The sequence below is a fragment of the Macrotis lagotis genome, chromosome 4, assembly GCF_037893015.1.
Source record: "Macrotis lagotis isolate mMagLag1 chromosome 4, bilby.v1.9.chrom.fasta, whole genome shotgun sequence".
Taxonomy (NCBI): domain Eukaryota; kingdom Metazoa; phylum Chordata; class Mammalia; order Peramelemorphia; family Peramelidae; genus Macrotis; species Macrotis lagotis.
In genome coordinates, this window is record NC_133661.1 from 33,060,594 (window position 1) to 33,067,493 (window position 6,900).

The following is a 6,900-nucleotide window of genomic DNA, read 5'->3' on the forward strand; positions in this document are numbered from 1 at the left end:
TCTACTGGGAACAGTTGTCACCTTGCCACCAAGCTATCGTGCACTCAGCAACCAGAATGCTCTTCCTAATGTGTCATTGCCCTCTTCACAAATCTCCCATGGTTCCCTATTGCCTTCAGTATAAAATTTAAACCCCTTAGTGGCATTGAAGGTCTTTCACAACTGGTTTCCAACCTATCTATTATGTTTTATTTATACTCTCTTTTTTAAAATGTCACTGTTATCTTCCAATGACACCCCCCCCCCTTCCAGTCCCTAATAGATCCTTCCCTTGTTTTTTTTTAGGGTTTTTTTTTTTTTGCAAGACAAATGGGATTAAGTAGCTTGCTCAAGGTCACACAGTCAGGTAATTATTAAGTGTCTGAGGCTGGATTTGAACTCAGGTCTTCCTGACTCCAGGGCCGGTGCTCTATCCACTGCACCACCTAGCCGCCTTTAGATCCTTCCCTTGTAACTAAATAGGTAAGCAAAACAAATCATCCTATTGGTCTTATTGGACAGTATATATTCCATTCCACAATTGTGGTCCACTACCTTTTTGTCCAGAGCTGAGAAAAATGTTTGACCATCATTCCTTAGAAGTGACTATTCAGAGATATCTAGAAAATCTAAAATCTAGGAAGAATCCACTTTTCTAGACTTGGTTCACTGTTTCCCTATGAACATTCTGAATTCCAACTAAATTGGACAATACGGCATCACTCCTCTTTGCCATACCCTCTCCTATCTCCATGAATCCATACTGGATATCCCCGACTCCAAGAGTCACCTCTCCCTCTGCCCATTGTAAGTTTCTCCATCCAAGGGAGGCTCAGGTGTCTCCCCCTCTTCCCTGATCACTCCCACAGTGGTCTCTCCTCAAATTTTCTTAAAGCACTACTCCCCTTAGTCTTATCATGCTCCATCTTGTAATATATTTATTTATGTATACACCACACCTTCTTTATGAGACTGTAAGCTCCTTGAGGGCAGGAACTAAATTGTTTTTCATTTTGTATTTGGTCCATTGCCTTACTCATAGTAGGTGCTTAATAAACACTTATTGAATTGAATTTAATGAGTCCAGGCCCTGCCACTGTGATTTTGGACAAATCACTTCAACCTTTCAGATCCTCGTGGTCATCTGTTAAATGGAGACAATAAATCTCACTTGTGAGGGCCAAATGAAATAATTTATGAGGACATGCTTTGGACAAGAGAACATGAGGGCTCATTGTTTTATGATTTGTACTGGAAGAGGGGAGGTCTGGTGGCAATGGCATAGGAGAGGGGTGGCAGATCCACCCGGGTAGTTTTCTTTGAGATGTAGATTGCCTTGTGTTATTTTTCCTCTTTCTTCATTCCATCTTGACTGCCATCTCTCCTGAGCCCCTTTGGACAATGGCCTGGCATGATGCCAAGTGTGGACTGGATTGCCATGACCCAGCTGTTATAGCAGCTGAGGATGTCTGGGAAAGAGGAAGACATTACTGTAGCCTGCCATGGCCCTGCTAGAAAGAGCTTCCTAAACCTATCCCATGTTGTCAGTCCTGCAGATCCTAAATCCCAAGGAAGTTAAAGGTTCATGGGAAAGATGTTGATAAAAAATCTTGAAAGAAAACTGTAGGACAGGCAGACAACACCTGGTTATTAAGAGCAGTTTGGCAGAGATTTGGCCTTGCCATTCAAGAAAAACTAGATTAAGATCCCTTCTCTGACGGGTAATAACTTCATCACTCTGAGTTTTATCTGGGCCTCAGTTTTTACATTTGTAAAATGGCAGTGACTCAGTGGATAGACCACTGAATTTGGAATCAAAATGATCTGAGTTTTAATCCTTCCACAGAAATTTACTAGATGTGTGACCTTGGGCACATCGCATGCTCTCAGTCTCAGTTTCCTCATCTGTGAAATGGGGAAAATAATAGCAGTTTTCTCTCAGGGTTCTGATGAGGATCAAATGGGGGGGGGGGGCATAGAGAAACAGTTTGGTGCAGTGGAAAGTACACTGGTTTGGGAGTCAGAGAAACTAAATTCCTCTGCCTCTGGTTTTGTTTTGTTTTTTTAATTTTACTTTTAAAAACCCTTGGCTGGCAGTTAGAAAACTGATAGAGGAGAGTTGAGGCCTTGTTTTCTCATCTGTCCATACATAAAGATCAGGGACTATTTCTAAAGTCCGTTCCAGACTCTGAAGTACATTGTCTACTTCTTGCCTTTTTTAATGTGCTCTCCAGGGTTTTTCACACTTCCTACCCATTTCATCTTGCTTACATTTAGATTAACTGAAGAGAGATGTAAAGGAACATATCCTGCTAAGCTCATCTCTAGTCATAGGGGATGGATGGGAGGGACCCCAGAAAACTGGAATTTGTGGATTTGAAAAGACTGTAACTGTATAATCTTGAACAAAGTCACTCCCTTCTCTGATTCCCAGGAATCTCACCTGTAAATTGGATCATACTACCTACCTCATAGGACTGGTCTGAAGAAAGCATTTTTTGAACCTCAAAAGACTAGAGAAATCTGAACTATTAAATTTATTGTTATAATCTCTCTTCAGTTACTCTGCCTCTAGATAGGAAAGGATAATTTGACTTTAAAAATCAACAAACATGTATTTATACCTTTTGGATCTATGGAAAGGAGAAGAGTTCATGACTAATCAAGGGATAAGAAGAACCAAAGAAGATAAAATGAATAATTTTAATTAAATAAAAAATCTAAAAGTTTTTTGTACAAACAAAATGAATGCAACTAATATTAGAAAGGAAATGTTAACTAGGAAGGAAAATCTTTGCAGTGAATTTCTCTGATAGACATCATTTCCAAGATATATAAGAAACTAATTCAAAATTCTATGAGTAATTCCATTCACTAATTGATAAATGGAAATGAATCAAAGGATATGAACCAGCAATGCACAAGGGAAAAAATATAAGCTAACAATAGCTATATGGAAACATTCTCCAAGTCACTAATAATTTGTTGCTATTAAGTTGTTTTCAGTCACATCCGGCTCTTTATGATCCATTTGGAGTATTCTTGGCAAATATGTTGAGTGGTTTGCCATTTCCTTCTACAGTCACTGATAATTAAAGAAATGACAATTAAAGAAAATCTCAGGTTCCACCTCACACCCAGGAGATTGGCAAAGTTGACAAAAAAGAAAAATGGCAGAAGTTAGAGGAGTTGTGAGAAAACCCGCACATTGATGGACCACTGGTGAAGCTGTGAATTGGTTCAGTGATTCTGTAAAGCCATTTGAAACTATGCTTAAAAATTATTATGGTGCTTACCCTTTGACCCAGGGATCCTACCACAAGATCAGAAAGACCAATAAAGGAAAAAAAGGACTCATGTGTTTCATTTAATCTCACTTCTGTCCTTCTGAGAAATGGAAACAGAGTTATTTCCCCCAATTTTATAGACAAGAAAACAAACAAGCAAATTCTTTTCTTATCAGTCAAATGAGGCTCAGTGATCTCTAAGTCCCTTTCCTCCAAATCCACGATCCTAGGATGCTATAACTAAACGGTGCCATATTTTAGTCTAATTCTCTTAGCTCCAGGTAGGTCTTGGAGGAGGGTATGCCCTGGGAGGTGGTGCTGTAGTATTGTTGGTTCCAGGCACCGGCTTCCAGGAAGAAATGAGGACTACAGCCTTCCCATAGGTTTGAGGGTATGTTCTGGAAGCTCTCCTTCTCCCCACTCCCACTCTCAAATAGAAGGACATCTAAGTCTCTATTTTTCTTTGGGGGGAATAAGTCCTTGCAGCTGGTCTAAGCAGAGCCCTCTGTGAATCTCAGGCAGTTAGGGTGATGGGCTCCACTAAGCAAGCTGATTTCTTTAGCTCAGACAGCTTTTTATGATGGCCCTGTAAACTAATTACAAGTAATTAGGGAGGGGAGGACTCCCATCTGTCTGGGCAGCCTGGGGCCTCCCCACCCCCACTGCCAGTCACCATCTCCAACAGGACAGGGAGTGGAGACAGAATCAGATCATGAATCTAGAACTAGAAGAGACCTTAGGTACTGTCTAACCCAACTTTGTTCGGCCTTGCTCCCGTCTCTGGCTGCAGTCTCCTTAACACTAGGTTAGGTGACCAGAATCTCTTTCTCCCCTAGGAGGGCACCTAAAAAAGGGAGTTGAGAAGACCTTTTTGTTGTTATTGTTCACTCTGGCAAAGACGTGATTTTTGCCTGGGTACCAGAATTGCTAGCTATGGTGCTTTCTTTGTGCCTCTATTTCCCCGTTTGTAAAATGAGGTGGGGATAAACTAGATGATCTCTAAGAACCCTTCTAGTGCCTATATATCCTATAATCATCTCACTATGATGGAGGCAGAGTGAATTACCAAATCTTGGATCCACCAATTCAAGCAGCAGAAGACAAAAAGAGATGGGTCTGTCTTCCCCTCTCCAAATCTCCACCAGAGCATAACATTCAACAATTGAATTCAAAATGCAGTTATTAAGTGTGTGCTATGGTCCAGGTACTGTTCTAAGTACTGAGAGTACAAAGGCAAAAAAATGAAAACATCTTTGGCCCTCAAATAATTTCCATTCTACTGGAATATGAAGTTTTCATCCTAAGTTTTCATGGGAAGTCTGAACTTTGGGGTTATGGGTGGGGTTTTTGGTTTGTTTGTTTGTTTGTTTGTTTTGTCTAGTTTTTCTTTCCCCAAACCCTCAAAAGAACCTCTCACTTTAGTAAATTTCCTCTGTCTGAGCAGATGGACACCTATTCTGCAATATATGGGCATAAATTATTGTCAGAGCTCTGAGAGATGAAATGATTTGACCAGTCACCCAGTGAATATTTCTTAGAATGAGGATCTTCAAATCAGGACAGATAGACTCAAAAGTCAACCAGCCAACCAACAATCAATCAGTTAACTCAAAGATCCACCCACCTATCAGAAACCAATTAATCAATAAACATGTATTAAGTTTCTACTGTGTGCCAGACATCATGGTAAGCATTGTTGTTTGTCCTCTGTTCTCAAAATGGACCATGAGATCAGGCAGATAATGCTGAGACACATAAGAGAACTGGACTTGAGTGAGGAAGGGTTCTGCAAAGTCACCAATCTCACTTTCTCCTCTGGGGTTCTGGCTCCAGTGGCAAGATATTATCTGTTAAGCACTAGGAATGCAAAGAAAGACAAAAGACTGTCCCCCCACCCAGGAGCTTACAATCTAACAAGGAGACAACATGCAAAGAACTATGGACAAACAAATTATTACAAGGATAAATTGACGGCAATCATGATATGATATATATCCTTCATTCGAGAAGAAGACCACAACATCAGGGAGGTGATGCCATAACAAACACACGAGTTGGATTTGAGTGAGGGGGCTGTGTTAAGTCACCAGTCGTACTTTCTCTTCTGGAGCCATCTGGATCCAGTGGCCAGATATGAATCAAGACTGAAGAAGAACCAGAATGCAAAGCAATCAGGATTAAGTGACTTGAACAAGGTCACACAACTAGTAAGTATTAAGTGGGATTCAAACACCCATCCTCCTGACTCCCAGGCCAGTGCTCTGTCCATTGGGCCAACAAGCTGCCTGAAGATAATAGGGAAAACCACTCAGCATGAGGGGGAATTTTAGTTGGGATAAACTTTTTAATCATGCTACCATGTGTCTACCTTTTTGCTAGGCAATGGGACTACAAGGACCAGAATAGAAGCCTTCAAGGGACTTCCATTCTATGGGAGAGACAAATACATTAATGAAGCCATTAACCTATACATATATCTTGTCAAGTTATCATAATATTGATTAAGATTCACTGAGCACTTGACTTTGTATTATTTTTCTTCCTTTTCCTCAAGTGAGGAAAGAAGCCCTGGGATGTGGAAGGATTTGCCCAAGGGCATACATCTCTTGCCCAATGCTTAACATTCTCCAAAGGGTTTTTGCCTTCATTATCTCACCAGCCTTAGGAAGTCCCTTTGAGGATGGCAGGGCAGGAGTCATCCCCATATGACAGACAGTAGCTGGTTGGCTCCCAGCCCAGGCTAAGGCCAGAGGTGGCCTCTCCTCATGCCCTGCTATTATATCATACAGAGTAGATAGAAAGCCCTCTGTCTCAGCAGAAACCTGGCTCCGCATTCTCCAAGCATGGAAGGGAATCTAGCCTTGGAGTCTGGGGACACGGGTTCAAATACTAGCGCTGATACAGAACAGTCATGTGATGAATGACTTCATCTCCACTGGCATCTGTTCTCCCACAGGATTGTGCTTTGCAAATCTTTAACTTGCAAATCAAAGTTTATTGTTTTGTTATTGATGCCCTTCTGAGGTAGAGATAGGATTTCTGGCTTTGGGACCAAATGGTCTTGGGCTAAGTCACTTTTGAATTCTCTCCACCTCTCCCTCTCTACTTTGTCCATTTCCTCGGTTGACCAAACCCTATTCTCAGGTCAGTTGAATTAGACTTGAGACACTTTTAAATTATAGGATGTTTGAGAAGCTCAAAAGGGCCTTAGACCATGGAACATAGCATATCATATCTTGAAAGATTCCCTATGACATAAAAGGGTCCCTTTTATGCCACAGATCCTTTAGTTAGTCTATGGAGCCCTTCTTAGAATCATATTCTTAAAGTCATAAGATAAAATACATAGGATTACAAAGGAAACCAATTATGCTGAAATATTGTTATCAAAAAATTGTTTTTAAGTTAATGGACCCAAGGTTAAGAACTCCTGCCTTAGACTATAAAATGGTAGAGGTGGGAAAGCCCATAAAATATAGAATGTCAGCACTAAAAGGGATTTCAGAACATAAAAAATTAGAGCTAGCTAGTTCGAACAAAGAATTCTGGAGCTGGAGAACATATAATACAACTCTTTCACTTTATAGCTGGGAAAAATGAGGCCCAGAAAAAGGAATGGATTTATCCACACTCT